The 26,889-nt window shown below is 37.7% G+C and overlaps 1 long non-coding RNA gene across 1 annotated transcript in view; it reads right to left on the reverse strand.

Annotated features, from left to right (window-relative positions):
• Window positions 1-1,511: 1,511 nt before the first annotated feature.
• Window positions 1,512-26,889, reverse strand: part of LOC131747418 (uncharacterized) — a 484,684-nt gene continuing 459,306 nt past the window's right edge. Inside the window, exon 4 of the long non-coding RNA XR_010838534.1 lies at window positions 1,512-2,816. This is a non-coding gene — a long non-coding RNA (uncharacterized lncRNA). The remainder of the gene's footprint in view (window positions 2,817-26,889) is intronic.

Genomic DNA, 26,889 nt, shown 5'->3' on the forward strand with positions numbered 1-26,889 from the left:
ATCGAACGGGCCCCCCCTGCATTGGAAGCACGGAGTCTTAGCCACTGGACTGCCAAAGAAGTCCCTAAATATCTCTTTTCTCTCGTATGTCTCTAAATCTTTCTCTATATAGCATGCGAACAATAAAAATATTAAATAGCTTTTCAAGGCAAAATTATAAATGGCACTAATTATCATAGACATGTTATTCCTCAGTGTTATATTTATTACCTTACAGTATTTTAGAAGTCTAATTAAAGTATGTTCAACATATAAAAACTATTTTCAAGAAACACTGTATATTTTTGAAATGCTTCTTTAAAGAATTTGTTTTGTTGTATAAGAAAGTTAAAATTGTTTACTTGATCGGTGCCACTATATTTGCAAGTTGTCACTGTAAAGTTTATAGTCTCTGTGAAGAGCACCTCCTTGAGGTGTGCAGTGCAAAACTGGCACAGCTATACACCTCTGTGCCCAGACGCTGAAAGAATGTCATCTTTTCCTTTTATTTTATTTGAATACTTAGGAAGAATATGGCACACCCTTTACTAAGTATCAAGAAGAAAACATGGGGCTTCCCTGGTGGCGCAGTGGTTAAGAATCCACCTGCCAATGCAGGGGACGCGGGTTCGAGCCCTGGTCCGGGAAGATCCCACATGCCGCGGAAAATAAGCCCGTGCGCCACAACTACTGAGCCTGCACTCTGGAGTCTGCTAGTCACAACTACTGAGCTCGCGCGCCTAGAGCCCGTGCTCCGCAACAAGAGAAGCCACCGCAATGAGAAGCCCGCGCACCGCGATGAAGAGGGGCCCCCGCTCGCCGCAACTGGAGAAAGCCCTCGCGCAGCAACCAAGACCCAACACAGCCATTAATTAATTAATTAATTAATTAATAAAACTCCTACCCCCAACATCTAAAAAAAAAATGATCAGACACTATTATGAATTTAATTTCACTGAATCACAGAATTCTTTTAAAAAAATAACTTGACAGTGTAAATTCCTTTAGTGACGTATTTCAGCCATATTTTTATTATTTATTTTCAACCTATTTGCATGTATGATCTTGAAATACACAATGGAGACATTTTATGAAGGCACAGTTTGATAGAATTTTCTTCCTCTCTTTACCTAAAACAATTTAAATGTTGTCCACTAGTGTTTGAAAATGAAAAAATATATCGATAGATAGATAGATGGCAGATAAAACATACTGCAGTACAACTAAAAACAGCGACTACATGTTTGCAAAGTTAGCCACTTATAATGTATTCTTACTCAGGCATGCAATGCATTTTAATGACATAAATGCCACACTTATTGTTTCAAATACCGTTGTGTCTGATTTATTACTAATTTTGCGCAAAGAAATTAAGACAGCAAACTTTATGACAATACCTCAAAACTATGCTGAACACTATACTATCGAGACGATTCAATCTAGACTAGGAACAAATCAGAGTTCTTTCGTAGAGGCAGATATTTCACTAGGGATGAGGCAAAATGGATTAATTCATGTGCACCAACAAATTTCTCTTACAAACAATTTAATATTTTGATACTTCAACTGATTTAACCTCAATCATAGAAACAAAACTAGGTATCATCTGATAAAACATCACAAAACCGGAATAAGAGTCATCGCCCGCCCTGGTGAGTTAGCCAGAGTTTAACGTTAGGGAGACCTTACTTTGTAGATCAAACGGGAACCTTGGATGATGAGTTTTATCTAAATTTGACATTAAAGTTAAATGTTCTTCCATCTCAGTGACTCCGTGATGAGAGAAAGGTAACGTGGGGGCAGAGCTGGTATGTCTACGAAGGTCCCAGAAATCCTAACTGGGCAGCTGAAATGAAAGGTTATTTTCTAAGTGCCAGCCCAACAGAAAGCTGAGCTTATTCTCTAAAAGGCCCTTCCAGCCACTCCAACATACAAAACCCGATTCCCCCCAAGACAGTCGTGCCTACTAACATCCGCCTCCCAAGGCTGAATAATCTTCGCTATATATTCTTCATTTCTATTTAATACTTGAGGAAATATCATAGGTCTGTTATGGCAACAGCTGTAAATGCAGGACTTGCCAACGATCTTCTGTGCAGCTCGTTAGATTAAAACAGAAGCAGGGTCCTATCCAAAGCAAATTCAACGTTCAATGAGGAGCCAGAACAACCGACTCCTGCTCCTAACAAATGCCCTCTCCCAGCCCGTCAGCGTTACGTGCTCTGACGCAGAAGCTTTGAAGGCGACGCGTCTGAACTGCAGAGGACGGTAAAAGACTTAGGCGAGCATCTGGCGAAGCTGAGGCCTGGCCGCAGACGGAGTACATGCAAGGCACGCTGCGAAACACACACTCAAATGCAAGGAACGCTGCAAAACACACACTCAAATGCGCCGCGGCCGAGCTGTGCTGTGCTAGCAAATTCAGCCGTGGCGGCCAGCCTACTGCTCTCCCGGTGGGGGTGGGGGGGACCTGCCAGACAGAGTCACAAATGCTAATGCGGCCTGAAACGGGGGCCACAGCACTGATAAGCATTAAGGGAGGAGTGGAAAGCACTGTAAGGCACCTTAGATCAGCGCAACAGTGCTTCCAGAAACAGCACTGACAAATGGGGAGCAGGAGGAAAAAGATACTCGATGTCACATGTGAATGTTCGGTGATCACTTTTACCTCCACAAACTACGAGCATCACCAGGGTGAGTCGCCGGCTCCTACTTAGAAGCGTGATGCACGGAGAGTCCTCTAATTTGAAATAAATTACGCATTCACACCAGATCACATACGTCGCCAGGTCACTACAGGGAAACACCCGTTTGTTGAAATTCCCCAGCGCTTGTTTCTAAAAGAAAAATAGAATGAAAATTACTTATACAGATAACCCTATAGTAAAAGAATATTAAATCCTTATGTAACTTCAGTTTCAAATAGTTTGGCAGTTAAAAATATAAATTAGTCAATGGAAATGGAGTATTAGTTTATATATTTTAAACAGATAAGAGCACTTGCTTCAGATTTTGAAAACTAAAGAAATGAAAAAAAAAGTAAAATGTCAGTTTAGCACCCTTAAAATAATTTAGCTCGGCAAAGACTTATTAAAACTCTAAAATTTGTCAGGTGTTGCACTAGGCAATGGAGGTGCAAAGATAATCTATACGCTTGTTCGTTTTTTCTAAACATCTTTCTGACTCAGTCTAATAACTTAGCATATATTTTATTTCAGTATAAGCCATCCCACAAATATACTGAAATATTTAGCAATCCAATCAATCCAAAGCTAAAGTATGTACAGACAAACGTGTAGCCATGTCCATTCATATTCATAATTCTGTGCGGTTGTGTGTCGTACTCACAATGCTCGCGGGACACATGAACACACGTAAAGATCGCCCTGACATTTGAACCAAGACACTTTCCTCGCGCCTTTTACTTTTACCAAGGTTTGCTCCACTTGGGTTTCTCAAGGGTCACCGGAATCAGGGTCATCTCAGATCCCTGGTGTTAAGAACACGATGAATTTTCTTAGTACTCGTTGTGAGATGAGGTTACAAACAGACCACGATGGAGAATAATCACGGGGGAAAATAAAGAAAACAGGGGGAGATTCCAAGGCAAATCTGAGCCACGCAGGTCCTGTGGCCCCCCAGGTCTCCTCCCTTCTGTAGGCCCATCCCCCCTCTGGCTTAATTCTCCCTGTTTGCGGTCAGACAGACCAGAATTCGAGTCCTACTCAATTCTTTGCTATTTGCAAGATCTTGGACAATGTACTTAATCTGCCAACTTTAAGTCATCTTATCTTACTGTCTTTGATGTTGTTTCACGTTGATATGTCATTAAAACCCTTACTACTCTGTCATACACTCGGCTTGTTTTTGTATTTACTTATTCATTCACTTATTTCTGGCAAACCGGGATGGCCCATTCTTTTACCAAATCAATAAATCGAATTAATGAAAAACAATAGCTCTGAGACGCTAACTAACGTAAGAGTTTTTCTTCATAGGCCAGCATAGATCTTTCAGGAAGCCAGCAAAAGGTTGGAACACAGCAAAGGCACATTTCTTGGTCCTGTCTGCCTATCCCACAGCAAATGATGAGTAAAAACCTGAAAGAAAACAGTGACCCTGAAACAGCATAGAAGACAATTTTGAAGTCAAAAGTATTTGTGATCTTCTAAACGTGTCAGATAAACTAGTTCCTGAAGGAGCTGAATTGTTCTGCTTGTTTTATTTCTTATATTCACAGGGTTAATGACTCAGACATCTTACGACAGGTCCTTTGTTCTGAGGTCTTTGCGGCCTTCTATAATAGTTAAATAACAAGAATCCTCATTTAAGTACAACATTCTCCCACTGTTATTTAATAAAGTAAGAAAGATTTTCTTTATGCATTGTTGGAAGCATTATCATGCTACTCTAAAGCCAGTTTTATCCTCCCAGAGTCAGAAATACAGAACACATGGGACTCTATCACCTAATAATAGTAATATACTAACGTTATTTTCTTTTGTCCACCCATCGTGACACAAAGAAAAAACTTCAAATTTCAAAATGAAAGCACAAAATAAGTCAAAAGTAAACAATATAAATGATATTGATTCATAACAATTGCTAGTAGAATTCACTTATAAATATGAATATAAAAGATTAACTGCTTGCTAACTATTTGTCTATGAATTTGCCACCTAAGAGGTAATGACTCCATTGAGGGCAAGGGTTTGTCTTCCTCATTTGTTTTTATTCCCAATACTCAACAGTTTGTAGTGTAATTTTTAGAATGTATATAAAATATAAGTATATATTAATATATTTAATATAAAGTATATTAAAATTTATAAATATAGAAATGAATAAGAATGACACATATTTAATGATTTTTAAAAATGAAAATTCCAGGTACATGAAATTCCAGGGACATGTGTAGACTCAATCTTCAGGTGATAATGAAGGCTGCTTCTATGACATGCATGTCTCCTACCTTTGATATAATCTCTCAATTGCCTACGTGAATCACTCTGTGTTAAGACACTGAAGGCACGAGTTAAATGGGATCTGATGGTGGCAATGCCCAAACCATCATTAACTGTTAGAATTTTCATCCCATTAAGTAAATGAATTGATGTAAGAATGAACAAGTGATCATGAAAGAATGTTCCTGGCAGCACTGTCTCATTAACTAATTACTTACGTAACTTGTACTAATTCTAGAGAAATTGGTATTGCTGTAAATTGAATTGCGTCCCCCAATTCATACATTGAAGCCGTGACCCACAGTGTCATGCTATTTGGAAATGGTATCTTTGGGAGGTAATTAGGTCGCCAGGGTAGAGCCTTCATGATGGGATTAATCCCCTTATGAGAAGAGATACAGTACAAGAGCTCTCTCTCTCTGCCATGTGAGGATCTAGCTCTGAGAGCTGTCTACAAGCTGAAAGGAAGACGTCACCAGAAACCAAATTGACTGGCACCTTGATATTGGACTTCCCAGCCCCCAGTACTGTGAGAAAAAACGGCTGTTGATTAAGCCACCCGATCTACGGTATTTTTTTTTACAGTGGTCCAAGCAGTCTAATACAGATACCCAGCAAACCCAGACAGAACACTTAGTTTCATTGAGAATGTAGTTAGTTAGGTGAGGCCAAGATCTTAGCAAAATCCTAGAAGGAAAGGGATGGAGATTATCACGGTTGTTGGTCCTGAGCGCTCCACAACGACAGAGCGACATATGAAAAAACAAAGAGGGGGCCTCTCCAAAAAAAAAAAAAAAAAAATGTGATTTTAAAAAAAGTTATATCTATCGCCATTGATTTTAGGAAACAATCTATTACTCTGGGAGAGGCAAAACTAAAGATCTAAGGACGCATTTATGCGCACCATAAAACAAAGAATTCAGTTCCTAAGGCTGCAAAACTAAATTTGTATTGATGTTATAAATACAAACATATATGCGCATCTAAAACAAGAATAGTAGCAGACTTCACAGACTGTAGCATGATCTAGAAAACGCACAGTAATAATTTAACTGGGCGTTAGGCAGCTCCTAATAAGCACACTGTGTCTGACCTTGGTTTTATAATTTGATGCTTTAAAATTTATTTTCCCAGGCACAATGGATATTTGCTATTCACAGAGATGTTGAAAAAATGTATTTACTCTTTTCAAGATGATGAATCTAGAGGTATTGAGAATTTAGAGACTTAGGATCTTACTATCCGACATACTGCAAAAGATTGAAAAGCTATTGATATTCTTTTGAACCATGGGATGTCCTTTGAACCATGGGTTTTTGAGAACATTACCAACTTTTAAGCTGGAAAATAAATTTCTTATTTAGAAAACTAGAGCTTACAGCTCTGCGTACAGCTTCATGAGATGCAAGAGAGTGCCTTCCAAGGATGTTTTGCCACTGGGCAGATGTTCGCCTTAAATCCCTGGAAGAATGACCTGAGAAGGAAGGAGTCTGGATCACTATGACCGCTTCAAGGTAAGTAGATATTTTTCATCTTAAAAGTTAGCACTGTCAACAGGAAAATAATCAAAGAAAAACAGATTTCCAAAGAAAGTCAATTAAAGTCTAAAGGTCCCATTACAGAAGAGTACTGTAAAATGCTGAAATATCAAGTTCATTTCCTTCACCAAATGAAATACATGTAACTCTAATTTTATTTTCAAGAGTAAAGGATGTAACTATGGTAAACTAAGTTGGAGGCAGATTCAGCATCTTAGGGAAATGTCATTTTCACTTGGTTTGACTAATGTCTCTAGTCAAGCTAGAGAAGCATTAAACTATTACTATTAGACAGTGTGAGAACGGGAAAATAACAGCTGTTCCCACAGTCCCTTGGAAGTGTCTTTGTAATATGGAGGGCAAGAGTGAATTCAATCCAAAGATATTAAATCTCAACGGACAATAGTAAAATCCTATGTTTTGAATTTGATTAAAATAACATAATTGGTCTCATATAAGTTGATGCATTTTCTTCAACATGGGAATCGGAAAAGGGCTTTTGCAAATAATTGGCATAGAGCTTATTGTTCTAGAGTCTGCAACAGCAAAACTATCTCTGGGAAGAAATAAGCCAGGGCATACAGAAGTATTTTAGATCAAATTTGAACGATTTTATGCACACACACAGCATTATCACTGCCAAGGTAAAGTCTGTTCTCAAAATTTTCCATAGGTATGTAGACAAAATAGTTATATGCAACTTTCATCTTTGTGTTCATTGTAATTGTAAAGGAAGACACATAGTTATGAGATCTTTACCTCGGTTTCTTCAGTAAATTCAATGTTGCCATTAGCATTACTTAATATTTATTGAAAAAAGAATGAATAAATTCTGAACAATTAACTAATCATTTACACAGTTTTTATGTTAGAAATATCGCTTAACAAATGCTAGATAATCCTGTGAAACTCTTAAAGATATCTGACTTCTCATTCATACTTCAATCCCTTTGACTGGTCTCCATTACCAGGGGGATATCCCAGACTCCTTCAAAGTTCAGTTTTGAGAATTGTCTACCCAAATGCCTAAAAACTGTACACTTCCTCAGGACTACCTGGCCGCCCCTCTGATGTAGCCCCGTGTAGTGAGCTACGATACCTTCTTGACTTATGTCTCATCTCCTAGTCTAACCCTCTGTAAACATATCTAAATAAGCGCTACTGTTGTTCTTTCTTCCATTCATTAAGGCATTATTCAGCACTTCAGGGAATACAAAGATGCAATGTGTCCTAGTCTTGAAGGAGGTGACAGCTGAGTGTAGACAGCTCAGGCTGCAGATCACAGTGACAAAGACTTTCAGCTTCATTCATTCGAAAACCTTGCAATGGCATCATACTGACTATAAAGCCTGTTCTCTTAGTGTGCTGATCACGACCTGCTATCCATGTTTCTAAAATGACCTCCTCCCGCATATATAACTTGAATTATTTGGAGGGAAGCTATGATCATTTTACTCCAAACCTCTGAAAATACTAGTTCCCTTGTCAGGACGCCCTTGTCATATCTCCATGGCTCCCTGACAGGTAAACATTTTTCAATATCCAGTTTTATGCCCTCTAGTATCAAAATGTCTTTACTGACTTTTACAGTTACCAGTTATACTTCTTAGTATCAATGAATCAGTTATTTTTGACCAAATAGTGGCAGCTCTTATACTGTAGCTGTGTATTTTATCTTAACTTTCAAATGTGTTTTTCCTTCATCATCTCCTGAAGTTCTTGACACAGTGTGATGTGTGATCTCCAGAAAATATCTGCTGAATTAATGAATGGATCATGTATCATATTATTATTTCTCCATGGGTATAAACTAGGTTAGAGAATGCCTTACCTTACAGGGATTAAGACTCAAATATAAACATAATTTTTAAATGTTTTTTTATGGGAAAATAAATTTTATGGGAAAATAAATCCATATTTGTTTATTCTGGGGAATGCAGAGATATGAAACTGATGATAGAATAAAGCAAAACAAAGTCCCAAAGAAACAAAGGACAGGTTTAATAGGAATATTATTAGCCACAAAATAATTTGGGTACAAATCTAACATTTTTGGAAAAGAGTAGGTGGGCTGTTCAAGAGATATTAAGACCGTAGAGGACTATTGGTTACTCCAGAGAACAGAGAGTTGATTTAGAGACGGCTTAACAGTAGGTACTAAGATGAAAATGCATAGATAAGAATTCAGGTACAGAGGCATCATTAGGAAATATTTTCACAGAAATCCCTGATAGGGGAACAAAATAGAAATCCTTTAGGGGAGCTGTAGGGGAGGGGTGGACTGGGAGTTTGGGGTTGGTAGATGCAAACTATTACATATAAAATGGATAAACAGCAAGGTCCTACTGTAGAGCACAGGGAACTACTGATATATTCAATATCCTGGTATAACCATAATGGAAAAGAATATAAAGAATGTATATATGTGTATAACTGGGTCACTTTGCTGTACAGCAGAAATTAACACACATTGTAAATCAACTATACTTCAATAAAAAAATAAACTTAAAAAAAAAGAGAGTAACTTTCACTGAGGGCCTGCATTATTTTATGTATTTCTACACATAATATGTCCCTTAAGGAGATGCTATATAGTAGTATAGACTCATTTTACAGTTCAGAGAACTGATTCAAATGTTAAGGAATATTATGGCCATGTCTATTAAAGTGACCAAGACTCAATTTGAATGTAGATCCCCTGGATTTCCAATTACCATATCTCATTAATTTCCAATTTTTTAAGACTTGTGAACACCTTTTACAGTAATATGTACTCTTCTGTGGCCCCATTAGAATTAAAAAATAATTATCAATTTTGTAAGGTAGAAGATAAATAACTGACAATATGAAAGTATATCAGATTCAATCTATTATAAATTATATTATACATTTATTTTTAAATAAATATTTAATATCATTTATAATCTTTGCATATAAAACTAATCCAATTTTCCCATATAATAAATAAACCATATTGCTTAATATTCTACCAACCTCATAAGGGGAGGAAAAAACCCTGTTTTTTTAAAAATTATTATTATTTTTTTGCGGTATGCGGGCCTCTCACTGCTGTGGCCTCTCCCGTTGCGGAGCACAGGCTCCGGACGCACAGGCTCAGCGGCCATGGCTCACGGGCCCAGCCGCTTCGCGGCACGTGGGATCCTCCCGGACCGGGGCGCGAACCCGCGTCCCCTGCATCGGCAGGCGGACTCTCAACCGCTGCGCCACCAGGGAAGCCCTGTTCCTTTTTTTAAAATAGTTGACCTTAACAGTTGTTTATTAACAACCATTTCCCCCTTCTTTTATGTTTGAAAAACCTAATTTTGTTTTGTTTTCTACCCCAACTGAGTGGAACATCCTAATCAATCAAAAAGCGTGATTTTTTTAAACACAACTCCAAAAAGTGTCATGTTGATCTTAGAAACAGATTGAATTTAACTACCTATTACTTTACTCAACCAAAGATGACTACATGTTGCTTATGAACTTTTATAAGATAAAAGTAACATAAAATTAGTGAGAATGATTTTGAGGTACAACTACAGGATTTTGCAGAACTGGTATTTTTATATTCCCTATTTACTTGTTCATTTTCTTACTGTTATCCACGAGCCCATTCTGTATATAAATAAACAAGCCAAAGAACAAAATTATTTACAATTGAATGACTTTCTAAACCATAACATCAAGTAAAATCCTGCTTAGTGATAAACTAGGTGCAGGATCAAAAGCAATGCTGAGACTTGTGGTAACCAATTCAGCATATTCTTAACAAGCTTTCATAAGCACTTAAACTACTCTATTTTGAAAGTAAACACATTAAAATGATTATTTTCTGTATTACTTTTTAAAGAATGGAAATTGATACACACGTAAGAGTGTGTGTATAAATATACATATACATGGAAAGTACGTGGAAGAATACCCATGGAAATAGATATATAGATATATACAGTGGCTGTACCGATTTATGTTTCTACCAACAGTGCACAAGGGTTCCCTTTTCTCCAAATCTTCACCAAGACTTGTTATTTCTTGTCTGGCGTGTGATGTGGTATCTCACTGTGGGTTAGAATCACAGTCCTCTATAATTGGTGATGCTGACCACTTTTGCACGCACCTGTCAGCTATTTGTATATCTTTGGAAAAATGTCTATTCAGGTGTTTTGTCCACTTGTAAATTAAGTTACCTGTTTTTTCTTTCTTTTTTTTTCTGGCTATTGACTTGTATGAGTTCCTTACATATTTTGGATATTAACTCCTTACTAGATATACGGTTTGCAAACATTTTCTCCTATTCCGTAGGTTGACTTTTCATTTTTATTTATTTTTATTTTTTTCGCGGTACGCAGGCCTCTCACTGTTGTGGCCTCTCCCCTTGCAGAGCACAGGCTCCGGACGCGCAGGCTCAGCGGCCATGGCTCACGGGCCCAGCCACTCCGCGGCACGTGGGATCCTCCCGGACCGGGGCACGAACCCGCGTCCCCTGCATCGGCAGGCGGACTCCCAACCACTGCGCCACCAGGGAAGCCCAACTTTTCATTTTGTTGATTGTTTTCTTTGCTGTGTACAAACTTGCTTAGTACTTGTTTCTTCACAAAGTCCCACTTGTTCATTTTTGCTTTTGTTGACTTATTTTTTGGTGTCAAATCTAAAAAAAATCATTGCCAAGACTGATGGTAAGGAGCTTATCTCCCATGTCTTTTTCTCGGAGTTGTATGGTTTCAAGTCTTATGTTCAAATCTTAAATCCTTTTTGAATTGATTTTTTGTTAAGTCTTGTGGCCCAATATATGATCTATCCTGGAGAATGTTCTCTGTGTTCTTGAGAAAAATGTGTATCTTGCTGCTGTTGGATGGAATGAATGTTCTGTATAATTCCGTTAGGTTTATTTGGTCTAAAGTGTAGCTTAGGTACAATGTTTCATTATTGATTTTCTGTCTGGGTGATCTATCCATCGTTGAAAGTGGGGTACTGAAGTCCCTTACTATTATCATAGTATATTTCACCCTTATTTATTTTATCTGTGAAATTTGCTTTGTATATTTAGGTGCTCCAATGCTGGGTGCATATGTATTTACTACTGTTATTTTGTCTTGACAAATTGACCTCTTTATCATTATACAGTCACCTTCTTTGTCTTTTATTACAGTTTCTGACATAATCTATTTTGTCTGATTTAAGTATAGCTACTTCTGCTCTCTTTTTGTTTCCATTTGCATGGAATATCTTTTCTATTCCTTCACTTTCAGCTAGTGTGTGTCTTTAAAGCTGAAGCTGGTTTCTTGTAGGCAGCATAGAGTTACTATTGTTGTTGTTGTTTTAATCCGTTCAGCCATTGTATATCTTTTGATTGGAAAATTTAGTCCATTTATATTTAAAGTGATTATGAATAGGCGAGGCTCTACTACTGCCATTTTGCGAAGCATTTGCTGGGTGTTCTGTAGATTCTTTCTTGCTCTCTTGCTGTCTTCCTTTGTGATGTGCGGGGAGCCTGCAGTGGGTGGGGAGGTCTGCTGCAGATATACTGGCCATGGCTTTCATCAGTGATGAATGCTACAGGGGTCCAATAGAGATAAGTCTGCTATTCTGCTCGGGTCTACGAGGGGTCCCCAGTGTTAACAAGGGCTATTGAGGTTCTCACTGGCAAAGGCTGCTGGGGTCCTCTGCAGAGCAGGCCACTGGGAAACACGGTCACTCCTTCTGCGTGGAAGATACCGGTAGCCTTGCCCTTTTCCTTGTTCCTAGCATCTCAAGAAGTCTCAGCTATGCCAGTCTCTGGGTACAGTGAAACTGAAGGTCCTTTATGCAGTTCCCTGAAAGGCTGGGGAATCTGGTCATTTACCCGGCTCTCCTTTTCCAAGGGAGCGAGCCTCGGCCTGGGGTGTTTCCTTTTGCTGTTCAGCAGCACCAGCCTGAGGGATGAGATGAGGCAGGCGAAACCAAACTGTCCTTCCTACCCTTTTGGTGCAGTTATTCTCAGTTTTTTTTTGCTCCTCTGTGTTGCAGAAGTTTCTAAGGTGGACTCCTGAGCTCTCTAGTTTTGTTCATGGTTAGCTGTCTTATAGCTTTTGCTGTGGGACAGAGCCAGGGTCTCCTACAATGCTGTCTTGCTGACATCACTAACTGTGAGGTTTCAATTTATTTAAATGAACTTTCAGAGTACAATGAAATATCAAAGAGGCAGAATTATTTTTTTGAATTCCTGAGGGGATGTTTACTGATGTTAATGAACGAGATGAAGGAGTTAGTGTAAGCTTTAAAAAACAAGAAAGATAGAAACTGCATCATACAAGTAAAGAGTTCATTTTGAATTCTCTTCCAAGTTCTTTCCTCGTAAAATTGTATGCTATATCAAAGTACAAAGCATAATCTCTCTCTTTCTCTCTCTCTCTCTCAATGTTTTCCATTTCAAACCACCACGTGGGGTCACTGTATAGGATTTGCATAAACTGGTTCCCTGATAAAGGGCAGGCAACTAGTAAAATGTTATCTTCCTTCAGGTCAGAGGGTGGTTGGAATACCCTTTTAGAAGTGAGATCGTCTGCATCTGCTAAGATCGTTGGAGCATTTGGCCCTCATTTTCTTCACTGGAGGAATGAGTTTTGGGGAAGAAAAAAAGGGATTACATTTACACGGGGAACTATCACTCAGCAACATTTGGGGGACATAAATGGATTAGAAACATCTTTTATGCCTTACATCTCAGTTCTTCTCAGTCATCTGATATTTTCATTTTGAACTGTGCGTCATTTTCATGCCATCTCATTGTGCCCTGGAAAAAACCTGCTTCATCAGTTCCTTCTTTCTTTCTTTTAGGGTAATGTGCCTGAAGACAGGAAAGGTTTCCTTTCAAAATGCTATTTAATGACATTAGTTCTCAGCCTCACTGTCTCAGAAGAGAGGGTAACATAATGCCTCTTCAATAATGAAATAAAGGGATAACAGCAACAGTAAAAAAAAAATGTTTCCTGTGTGATGTACTAGTGAAAATGAAGATCACATTTTAAAACCTCGTGCACTAAAATAAGAAATAAATAGGCATGGCACAACAAGCAGATCCAACAAATGTTGTATAAAACATTTCAATTAAGTGTTTTCCTTATGGCTATACAGTGACCAGCCAAGTTTCAAGAAGTAAAAGTGAACCCTAACTCTACACTAACTTTTTAGGAAACACAGGCTGCATTTCTCTCATCCTGTAGCTATTTCAGGTAGGAGGTTAATGTATTCCTAGTACTTTAAAGACAGCCAGGGAGTTAGCACAATTTTCTCTATGCCCAGTTACGGATGAGTCACTGATCACCTCTGACATTCAGGTCTAGCTCGTCCTCTGGAACGCCTGACGGTCCGGGGTAAGATCTAGATCGAGAGATTTTGGTTGGGTGCCACCAAAGATCAGACCTCCTTGTCCACTCAACTATCATAACAGCGAATATTTATATTGAGCACTTACCGTGTGCCAGGTAGTAAGTGTTCTAAGTACCTACGTGTGATTACCTCATTTAATCCTACAGCAACTCCATGATAAATGTACTACTCTTACCCCATTTTACAGATGACGAAACTGAGGCAGAAAACTTAAGCGAGAAGACCACGGTCACTCAGGTAGCCAACGGCCGAGCAAAACTGCAACCTCAAGGCAGTCTGGCTCCAGGGCCCTTATCCTCCTCATTCATCTCTGCTCTGCTCCCTGGACCGAAAGCTCCCTTTTCTAAGATATGGTCATCTCCTCCACCTGCAGCAGGATGGAGGGCAGGGATTTTTACCTAAGTCTTCTAGGCGATTCCGCACTGATTTTAATTGCCCTGTCGTCAGTCGTTAGGGTGGGTTATAGAGCAGCGAAGTGAAGACTGGGGTGAGTGGAGAGCCATGGCTCTCGTTATGTAACAACTTAACCAAGATTGGTCCTGCTGCTGCCAATCATAACTCCCCGCCCCGCCCCCAATTTAAGAGGTATTACTTTCTTATTTGGCTATGGGGGGAAGAAAAGGGCAGCTTTTTCTTATTTTTGCTTCTGAATTGGCAAATTCCATCTAAAAAACTGCATGTACGTCACACACACACACATCTACCGTATTATGTTTCTCTGTTTCCCCTTTAAAATTACCTACAACTGAAAGTGTAACTGGAGGAAGAGATAAATTGGTATATGTTCTGTAATTGCAAAGAGGTTTAGTTTCTAAAGGTGAAAACTGGCTGTGTTCGTCAAATTATTTGGTAATACCTGCGGAATGATGCTTTTCCAGATAATTTTGCATGTATTTTTTATTGACTTATTTTTGTAACTATTTTTGAACAGAGCGAGCATTCAATGAGGAGGAGGAAGAAAGGATTTCATTTCACTGTTAACGGTCTGGATACTAGCCTTGCCGTGTATTTTGGATGTCCTCACCACATATATCTTGCTATACATGTAGGGAAAAAAATATTTAAAGGCAAATAAAACAGCTCAGTTCAGGCATAGTTATATTGTCAAGACACAGTTCCAATAGCAAGTAAAATACAATGCCCTGAAAATAATATTTTATATACGGGCATGATGGAATCGACCGTTATGACAGGGGCTGGAATTTTTAAAAAGAAGACATATCTGATTTTTTTTTTTTTAACCGACTATTCTTTCATGGTACTTGCTTAGCTAAGTACATCAACAAGATTTATAACTACAGTGATTTATAGGCCATATATCTTGATATTATTCTTTACACTATTTAATTTTGCTCCTTCCTCTTACTTTGATCCAACATTAAGTAACTAAGTTGAGAACACTTTCCAGAAAAGATGAAAACATTTTGGAGGATGGCCCTTTTAGCACCTCTGATGACGATGATGATATTGATGATACTGCTGATGGAAGCAGCAGCCATTTACTGAGCTTTGGTAAATACTTAACTCTACAGACATTACTTCATTCAATCTTCCTAAAAATCCCTACGGACCAGAAGTTATTAACCCTTTCCATAGAAGAAGAAAGTGAAATTTAGAGGGATTACGAAAATTACCAAAGATAGCCCAGGAAAGAAGTGGTTCAGCCAGGATTTAAATCTAGGTCTTCATGACTCTAAAGCCCTCGCCCTTTACTATCACAAACTACCATCCATAATTTCCAATTCGCGACATTTTCTCCAAAATAAAAAGTTTTAAAAAAACTCACTGAAAAATGAAAAATGTAAGGCACACATGGAAAACATTCTACTGAATATTCAAATCAGGAAATGGATATCCCATGATTTCGTTTCACTGAATTCAAAAACATGTGTTTTAATTCTAAATAAACTTTTCATGAATTATAATACAAAAACTTGTTTACAGGCTTCCTGGGATATTTCCTGCTGAATCTTATACAACAAAATTGTGTCCAAATTGCATTCTGTCCTTCTATATATAATACAGGATCTTTAAAAGTTTAGAGATTAAAATTTTGTACAAAATTTGAACGTCTTCTGACATGCAAGGTATTATGGCTGCAAAACAAAAGCTGGAGGCATGAACCTCCTATTTTTCTCTGTCTTTTTTGGCCATGCAATCAATTGCTCTGGATACCCATAGTTAATGTATGAATCAATCATCTCATTAAGATTTTATACCGTTCACTAAAAAATTCATTTGCATTGCTCATGGACAATATATTTCTTGGAATGTAATTTTTCTTTTCAACAAATATAGTGGGATATTAAAAGAAAGTTCTTTTGTTATTTGGCAACTCTGAAAGCACCTCCCCCTGCCTCTATGGCTACTGCTGGTTGGCACCAAAGGTGTTTTTCAGAGCTTAGGATGCAGAATTTTTAGACTTCACTCAAGCTTGCTGTACCTTTCAGCCACTGGCACAGAAGCAGTGCCAGTGCATCTTTACAATTCATTCGTTTTCTCCCAAGGCACATATACACAAAATATTCTACTAAATCCAAGAACTATGCAAACGGAGGGCGATGTCAGGTTAATCAGGGCCATGTCAATTTCAGCAGGCAAAATATCCATAATTAATGTAAAAAGAGAAACGAATTACCAAAACAATCGCATATTGGTTTTATCTGTCAGGGGCAGCTGGGACTTTATTTTCAATGAATGGTGTTTTATAAAGAAAATATAAAAATATAGGGTAATAGAAATTTCAGTAATCATGAAAAGTAGTAATTTTGACTAGTGATTTCTATTCCTAAAATTATTTGCTTGAACAAATCTCTATCAATATTCATGAAGAACAGAGTTTAAAGAAATAATTATTGTAAAAATCAACTATTTTAGTGGGATATATGATTAAAAAACACAAAAGAAAGATTAGTATTCATTTTGCTTTCCATCCTTAACTTGTGCTGAATTCTAGAAAGGAAATGAAGACCTTGACTTCTGTGAATTATTCTTGAACTCCAGGACCAATGTTAAACAATGGGTAGAGGTGTTTTTATGAAAGGAAAATTTGTTTTCCATGCTGTTTAACAAAAGGAGCTATGAAAGCTTACAAAAGGTACACAGAGTACAGCAAACTAAAAACAGGTAGGACAAACTAAAATAGGCTACCAGTAAACGGTCACAAAGTAAGAAATCACAAATGTGATGAATGCATAAAAATACAGAATAAATAAAGTACAAATAGTACGGACAACCCCAAGCTTCATCATAACATTCTCTCAAGAATTTCCCCTATTTGGTGACATAGTCAAATACTTCCAAAGAACACAGGGAAAAAGGCTTCACATCAGAACTTGATCAGATTCTCTTTGCTGATTTCTGGGCAGTTGGTGGCATCCCTGAGCCACTCAGTGCCTGAATCATGCTGCCCTGCTGATCTTTTTAAATACAACTCTGAGCATGCCACCTTCTCCTGTTTAAGATATTTCAGAGTACTTCCAATCTCAAGAACAGGGTTCTTTATTAAAAACAAAAACAAAAAACCATGACATGGAAGAAACTTGATGATTTCACTTACTCCTCACTTATGCCACATCTCCTAGTTAACCCCAACTCCCAAAGTTGTCTAACAGTTTTCTTTTTTTTTTTTAAATGTTATTATTTTTTAAATTAAATTAATTTATTTTTGACTTGTGTTGGGTCTTTGTTGCTGCGCGCGGGCTTTCTCTAGTTGCGGCGAGCGGGGGCTGCTCTTCGTTGCGGTGCGCGGGCTTCTCATTGCAGTGGTTTCTCTTGTTGCGGAGCACGGGCTCTGGGTGCAAGGGCTTCAATAGTTGTGGCTCGCGGGCTCTAGAGCGCAGGCTCTGTAGTTGTGGCGCACGGGCCTAGTTGCTCCGCGGCACGTGGGATCTTCCCAGACCAGGGCTCAAACCCGTGTCCCCTGCATCGGCAGGCGGATTCTTAACCACTGTGCCACCAGGGAAGCCCTAACAGTTTTCTTGATAGGGCTAATTCTTCCCACTTTTTGTGCACTTTTTAATGTTGTTCCCGTCATCTATTTCTCTGTCCTTATACTCATTTCCACCTTATCTACCTGTTAAATTCCCACTCGGTCTTTAAGAGCAAATACTAACTCTCTTGAAAAACCTTTGGCATTCCCAGGCTCTGGAGATCCAGAATCACATCTCTCCTATTTCATGTAACACAGAGCTCTAACCCAGGTAGGGAGGAAATCCAAGGGTACCCCCATAAAAATAACTGCCAACCAGAGGGGTGGGCATCCATGCTTATACAGGACGAGGAGCTTGCCTGGACCAGTAAGCTGTCACAATATACCTGCACAGTATTTCAGCCATATCTACAACTCACATCCATAAGACACACGGAGGGTTGCCCACGTAGCTTCCCTCAGCTTTATTAAAGTGGAGATTTCATGTCTCGAAATTTGGTTTGAGAAAAGTCATCTCCGCACCCTGAAGACTCAAGTCATACAACACAAAATGGGGCTTTAATTGCCTTCGAAGGGTGCCTCTGGTCTTCTTTCCTGGTAACTAGCATGCTTCGAGAATGACTTTCCAGACAATCTGATCAAAGCAGGAGTGTGAAGAAAAAAAAAAAATTTTTCCACAAAATTAGATAGGACAATTAGGAGGGCCACAGCTTTTATTAATACCTTTTGAACAATGCAATTAATAACATCATACTCTTTGGCCTGCAAAACTAGTTTCTCGACTCTGTCACTCGCAACTTCAGATTTATGCGTGTGGGTGTCCTAATACCTTGAGGAAAATCCATCTTTAATGTTGCAGTATAATAAACATTAAAATGTGACAACGCCCTATGCTTTGCCTATGAGGCTTAATTTCCTGCCTCTACGTCAGGAAAGAAATGAGTTAAATCCTTATTCCAGGAGTAGTGTAAGACCTGGGGTTTTTATTCTCCATTTTTGTTCCCTGTGGCCCCTTGCACAGATAGAGATGCTAACTAAAAAAGGCATTCACGTTGGTTACTGGTCATAACCCATAATGGTTTATTTTGAGCACTGATCTATAACTGGTTAAACAAAACAGAGAATTTATTCCTTGAAGAGCACGAGAGAAAGGGATTTTTCTAAAGTCTCTCATCAGAACCATAACTAGAAAAGAGCTGACAAATTAAAGAATCTGCTCAAATTTAACAAAAAGCCAACTTTTTTTTTTTTTTTTTAATGTCCCAAATCCTTGCCTGCCAGTTCACTGAGGTAGGGCCCACAGCGTTGGCAAGAAGCTTTCTTAACACGCCCCCAATCACATACTTAAGTTAGGACACATAGTGTTTCTCTTAGACTGGAGTAAGAAAATTTTATTTCTGCCCTAGGAGTACATTTGATATACCAGATTGTCTCTGATGGCATAATTCTGCCAAAATCGTGTACTGACTATAATTCTTTGGATAATAATAATAAAAAAATCTAGTTGATCATAACACACTGATCCCTCCAGTGGAGTTAAGAACAGTAGGTTGAACCCGTAATTCACATCATAAGTTACACAGCAGTCATGCTATGAATAAGACACCATCTATACTCTGGTGAAAAGGGGAGACTTTTCATGCAGAAATACACTAGCACTTAAATACTGAAATACTACTTTCTGTAGTACTGTGCGACTATTCTGGGGGAAAAAAGACCCGATTATTTAGTTTTTCTCAGGCAAAACTGTCAATGAATTCACTGAGAAATTTCCCTAAGTAAAGAGCGCAGAATTAGCTCATTTAATTTTTCTTGAGCTATTTTATGGTTATATTATAAAGTAGAATATGTATGTCCCATAAGATTTGTTAAGAGTCAGCTAAGAGATCTGTACTTACTCTTTTATTGTGTACAAATACTTGAAGTATACATCTTTATTTCCTTATTATTTATTGTTATTTCATATCTTGACATAAGAAGTATTCTACAAGGGCTTTGATAAATATAGTGAAACTAAACAACCATTCAGTCTACTCCACTAAATTTGCATCTGTGTTCCCCATGATGATGCTACATTTTATACTCTTTCATATTGCAGAGTGGGTACGGCACATTCTTCAATAGTGGGGAATTGCACTCACTACGAAGCAAAGCCCTAACACACAGAAGTGCCAAACTGATGCAAAAAACAAATTGAAAAGAAATGAAGCAAGCTCTAATGAACAGGCAAACACAACTTGTTTAGCACTGAAAAATCAATGAGGTGAAACAGTTTCCCCTCACCAAATGAATAAGGTGAAAATCAACCTTTCATTAAACCCTGTAATTTCTCATCTTCATTCCCCAAATCCACAAGGTACCACCATTCTAAAGTGTCTTATTTTTATCACTGAAAGTATGAAAAAGTATGTTTATCAGCTCCCACTTACTCATGAACTCTTCTGCTTTTGATTTTTTGGAGAATCTCAGTAGTCAGTCATGACCTTCTAGTTATCAGAACCAAATACCCTCTTCAAGTCTATACTACTCGTAACAGCTCTTCTACCTTGGTTTCGATGAGACTACATTCTTATTATTCTCATTCCAGCTGCTTAACAGCTTCTTTAAAATCTTCCATGGTGTTCACTGTAGATTGAATGTTTGACACCCCCACCTCCAAGTTCATATACTGAAACTCTAACTCCCCCAAAATGATGAGGAGGTGGAGCCTTTAGGAGGTAACCATGTCATGAGGGTGGAGCCCTAATGAATGGGATTAGTGCCCTTATAAGAAGAGATGCAAGAGCTTGCTCTTTCTCTGTTCTCCACCCTGTGAGGATACAAGAACACAGCCATCTGCAAACCAGGAATAGAACCCTCAGCGGACATCAACTCTGCTGGTGCCTTGATCTCTGGCTTCCAGTCTCCAGAACTGAGAGAAATAAATGTATGTTGTTTAAGTCTATGGTATTTTATATATATATATATATATATATATATATATATATATATATATATATATATATATATATATATATGACAGCCTGAACTAAGACAGTGTTTTTTCCCCATCACCTTTACCTCAAGCATAAATGACAGAAATGTCCAAAGCTTTTGCCTTCCATATCCTCATTTTTTTTTCCTCTTCCTGCTTTCTTCTCCCTAGTGTTCATCTAGCACCTTCAGAATTTCAACTGTAGTCCTTATGCATTTAACTGCAGAATATACACCTACAGTTCTATTTCCCTTCCAAGCACCAGTCTTGAACTTCGACTTCTAGTGAGGTATCTATGTAAATGTCCTATGAGCAGTTCAACTCCTTGGCCTCATGCTGCCTTTGTTATCATTTGTTCATCCATTCCATAAGTGGTCTTGCTATGATGCAGACACTTTGCTCACCATTCAAGATACAAGGACGAGTAGGATAGAGCCATGGTCCTTGTGCTACACTCACAATGGAGAAACATGTAAATAGATACATATAGTAGAATATGACCATTAGTGCAATAGACCAAAGATCTGTAAGGACACACAGCAGTTCTTTCTTCTAATTTGCTCATTTCTTGTAATTGTATCATATTTACCAGCCCTCTAAGCTCAAAATCTCAGATTTATCCTTTATTCCTCTGGCTGACCATTACTTTTGCATCTGTATCTGCTTTGTAAAAGCCTCTTGCTTTATATTCCTTTTTTTCTCTGGACTGCATCTCCTCCTTTAATACTCTAATAATCTCAATTCCTTCTGCTTCTGGTTTTGGTTTCCTTAACATGCATTAAGGGCTCTCTACAATTTGGTAGCAACATGTTTTCTGTTCCTTTTTAACACATTCCAACCCTCACAATTAAACTGGGCAACATACATTTCCAAAACAAGTCTTTTGGCTAACAGTGTCTTTCCTCCTCATGAATTACTCTTATCACTGGCTCAGAAAATTAAATCCCGAAATGTTATCAAGGTTTCGGTCAAATCCCAACTGCCTGATAATATTTGCTAATCCTTCTACCGAAACGTCACTTTCTTCTCTCAATTCTCAGGGACCTTTGTTTGCACAATGTTCAAACTTATAATACTCTGTCACGTGTGCAGTTTCATGCACATATATGCACACACAGTTTTTCTCCTTATTAGATGGGGAGATAGCCTACTGGAAAGAGCAAAGTTTTAGAATAAGATAGATCTGCCATTTACAAACGAATAGCTTGCTCGAGTTACTTAACCTCTGAGTCTTCATTTTCTCATCCATGAACTTAAATGTGATAAATAATGTAAAGTACCTTGCAGGGTACATGGAATATTGCAGGTACTCAATAAAGGCTAGCTATAATAATAAGGAATACTGTATACAGAAACTTATGGTAGAAAGGAACTATGCTCTTCTATTCCATTATTTTTGATCGGATCTAACAGAACCCTTTGCCTGTACCCTCAATAAATGCATTTTCTAAGGATGGATATATAGATGTTATACTTCCTCACAATATAATTTTCTTTCCTAGAACATATCAGTGCTGCTTCAGAACTAAGATTACGTTCTTCACAAGAAAGTCTCGGTACATTTCAACTATAAAACAACAGTTTGCCACACACGTGCTTCATCATGTATGCTTTCATTCACGTTTTTAAAGTAATTTTGGAAGTATTTGTACAATTTAAAATGTGTACAAGGTTTACTTTTTAAATGAAGCATATGAATATAATACACATTTGTATTTTTTGTACAATGTTGAGGCTATCATCTTGAAATGGTCGAGCTCTATCACCAAGTGTTCTATCAATATACTAAATATTTTATATACTTAAGAATACTTTGACATAACCACTCAAACATGGAGATGGCTATTCTCTCCTATGCTCTGCAAATATACAATGATGTTTCATGTTGCATTTTAAAATTATTTTGGCAGGAGGAGTATCTTCCTATGTCCCTCTGCAGTTAAGATATACTTTTTCAAAAAAGGCAAAATCGTAACTCTTATATGACTTTCAAAGGAAAAATTGTAAAATTTCTATTCAACTTGATTACTGATGGAACGATAAGATGGTAAAATTGGCCCAAAGAGCATTTGAGAAACTAGGGATTTATAGGCAATATTAGGATAAGATTTCTGGGTTGGATATGAAACTTGTTGATATCCAGCAGGGCCATGAACTGGAATCTCTGGGGTTCATTTGATAGAAATACCCACATCTCTACTAGACAAAAATCTGTAAGTTAATTTCTACAGAGCTGAAAAGCAGCTCCTACCAAAAAAGAGTCAAGCCCAGCAATGCTCAGAAAGAATACTAAGGGGTTATCTCTTCCCTTTGTCTAAATTTCAGATATTTCCAACATAGATATTTTTGATAATGAAGTAATATCTACTAAGATACATTTGCATGTATAGGCAACACTGGAAATATTTATTCCTTTCACTAGAATCCTCTGTATCTTCATCTGTTGTATTTACTTTAATGAACTGAAGGCAATGTTCCCACAACAAACTCCCCTAAAATCCTCATTGAAGAAATTTCTACACATAACCCATTGCCACCTAATAATCCTTATTTCCTGGCAGTTCTAACAATTCATCTAAATCAATTAATCGATCATCTATATATAATAACTAATGACCACATATTTTTACCTTATAGGAAAAACAGCATACACATCAAACAGCACTACATTTTATTATAACATGTGAACTAAAATAGCACAAATAGAAAACGTTTTCAAAGTAGTAACAAGCCTATTCTTATACCTTTTCATTAAGGTACAGTGCAAAGAACTGCATTATTCTATTTATAAACACATTATTGTGTATTTTTGTCCCCAGCTGATTTCCTGTATATCCAACAGTCCCTGTCTTGAATAATATTTTACCATATCCACTCAGACACGTAATAGGCGTTTTGAATATAACCTGCCTAAATCATTCCTGACCTCACCATTCTTCTGTTTTCACCGCTTTCTCTGTCTCCGTAAGAGGCACCCCCATCTACCCAGTTCCTGAAGCCAAATACATAGGAATCATCCTCTAGTGTTTTCTTTTTCCACCCTCAACACTGAATGCATCAGAAAGCATTCTGACTTCCTCACCTCTCCCAACCACTGCCCCGGCTGTCACTGGCTCTCATGAGCTCTTCCCTGCACTAAAGAAATACCTCATCCCTTATGTCACTGCTTCAAAACCTACGTCTGCAACCAGTATCCTTATTCAACACGCAGCAGCAAGAACTACTTTTTTAAAGCCCTATTAGATCACTCCCATGCTTTGTACCTTCTAATGACTTCCCATCCCAATAAGAGGAAAAAAAAAAAAATTAAAAACCTTACCACGACCTAGAAAGTTCTACATGATCTGATCTCTGTGTAGTTTCCTGACCCCACCTTGTACCCCCGGCCAACAGGTCTTGCAGTTGCTCAAAAATGCTAATCTCCTTCCTTGTGAGTTGTTTTTATTTTCTAATTTTTCTCCCCCAGATTGGCCCACAGCTATAGGTCTTTCACATTATTCATATCATTTCTCAGAGAGGTCTCTGCTTGCCCTGTCCAAAATGTATCCCCAACGTTTTCTATACCTTTAACCTACTTTACTTTCCCTTGTGTCACTATCCACTCAGTAAGTTTTATTGTTTACTTTTAGGTTTAGTTATTTATTGTCTGTTTTTCCCACTACAGTGAAAGTTTCACGAAAAAAGGGCTTAAAAAAAAAAATATTCCCAGGGCCTAAGACAATGCTTGGCACCTGGCAGGTATTGACTAAATATATGTTGAATTGATAAATTTAAAAGCAAATGGCTAAAGGATGACATGGAAAGTATTAACTTAAAAATTAATAAAAATTAATAAAAAAAATTTTCACTGATATATATGATTTAAAAATGCTGAAATACAAACATTCTGTATAACGCTCCTGTATAATTCAGGAGCGTTATTTCTGATATTTACATGAAATAACTGTCAATAGGACAAGTTTATCCTATTAATACTGAAGAAACCAATAGTCACAACTGAGCCATCATACTTTCTGTACAATGTTAATGATAAAGCAAATAATTTAATAAAATGTAAGAAATACACGTCATATTCAAAATCATTTGTCTCTGTGTCATTTGTTAAAATGTCGACTCTTCCTCTCTAATTCTCTATTTATAAACATACCCTTCTAATGTTAATAAAATTCTGGTAAAGATGCAGTTCTACAATTTACGTACCTCTTTCATTTGACATATTCTGACATGAGGCAGAAACTCTTAAGGTCCTATATTTCAAAGCTGACTCTCCAAAATAACCAAATCGACATTTTTAACACATATTTCAACTTTTTAAATGAAAGCTATTTTAAAGTTACAATATTTGTTCTAAAGGTTAGCCAAAAAAAAAAAAAGAAAAAAGAAACACCCAGAATCCTAACAGTATAATTTGACAAATGGAACAAATAATTATTCTAATGTTAAATAATTAGACCTTACGATAATTAATACTACGCCTCATTTTGTTTTTATTAATATGGATCCACACTGTACTGTTACTCCGATTGAAAGACTACATAGAAATTAAATATTCTATTAAGCATTGTGAGAAGTGTGATCAGAAACAAGTAAGGTTTCCTCAGAACACCATGCCATACTAACAACTTGTCCTTTTTGATGGACTTGTTTGACCAGAAGAATAGCCATAGACACCTGCACGTGAGAAAAAGCTGAGCCAGCACAGGTTTATTCCGGGACGCCCCCTGGGGAAGAGGCGCTTGGGTACTTAGGTGAGACTAGGGCTCCGACTCATCAGCTTTTATAACAGAACATCTCACTTGCCACTTTTAACCCGATGACCAAACCATAACTCACTTAATCTCCAAGGTTAGCAGAAATGACATGCAAACCTGAGAGTCTGAACATTACGGTCTTCACCCATTTCTTGGTTTTGTCTAAATCCTATCTTGACAGCTAATAAGACTTCCTTACCTTAGTTTCCTGTAAGGAAGGCATGCCTTTACTTGAGTTACCTTCTAATTATACATTCCTTCTCCAATTTCTGGAATGCGTTGTTTAAAATTTTTTTAATGTTGTCCAGTGTTTCTTATATAAAGTCTCATTGCAATAAAGATCTTTAAAACCTATTTGGGGGCAGGGAGTCCTCTAACCGAAGAACTGACATATCCCTTCAAATAACTGATAATCATGGAGTCCATTTTGTTTCAGACGCCAGGAAAGTCAGCTCTAAATAAAAAATAAAATATACATCTTTAGCCTCTATTTGTTATTATGTCTGAAACCTCCTCCTCTGACACGAGTTGAGGCGCTCTGTTCCCATTTTAATATTTTCTGCATAATTTAATTCAATCTATTTTCAGTTGCCTCCAGTAATTTACCGTGGAGGCACAAAGGCTGTTAAAGTCAACAGATTTAGGCAAAATGTAACACATAGTAATACTGAGGTGATCAAATGAGACAGTATGAACTGCCTTCCAAACTGTGAATCTTACCTAAAAGTCTTAATTTCTTACAATGGATAGTTCCGGTTAATTACTTATCTATTTTATTCAGGTGTTACACTTTGTGTGGTTTAATTTTTTTCTCTTTTCATCTTCATTATTAAAAACAATTAGATGATCAATTACATTTTACAAAGGAGGAAACAGAGATTCACGGTGGATCACCCAACTTGCTAAAGGTCGTGAAATTGGTAAGTGAGCGAGAAACTGAATGTAAGTCTGTCTAACCTCACTCCTGTATTCCATCCACTGCACTTCCTCCCAGGGCTTCTAGAAAAAGAGACTGCTCAACATGGGGTAATATGTTTCAAAGGTAAGAAGCCCCACTATTTACTAATCCTGCTGAGTGTGGCAAGGTATAGAACAATTGGCACCATGGATAGATTTCATCTCTAATTTTCCTAAGGCGGACATGGATGTTACAGTTATTTTCTATTTGACTTGGTACCTGATACACTGTTCGAAAGTTTAATACTTTAATCATTGGGAAGATGTGCTGCTCTCTCGACATTTCTACAAGTAACAACCAATTCTTAGCGAAGCAGTTAATGAATGCCTAGGATTTGCAGGTACTGACCTAGGACCTTTGGGATGCATTAGAAAACACCCTAATGTGGCTCACAGAGTAGCTGTGAGATGACCAAAATTTAAT

Source organism: Kogia breviceps, chromosome 20, assembly GCF_026419965.1.
Source record: "Kogia breviceps isolate mKogBre1 chromosome 20, mKogBre1 haplotype 1, whole genome shotgun sequence".
Taxonomy (NCBI): Eukaryota; Metazoa; Chordata; class Mammalia; order Artiodactyla; family Physeteridae; genus Kogia; species Kogia breviceps.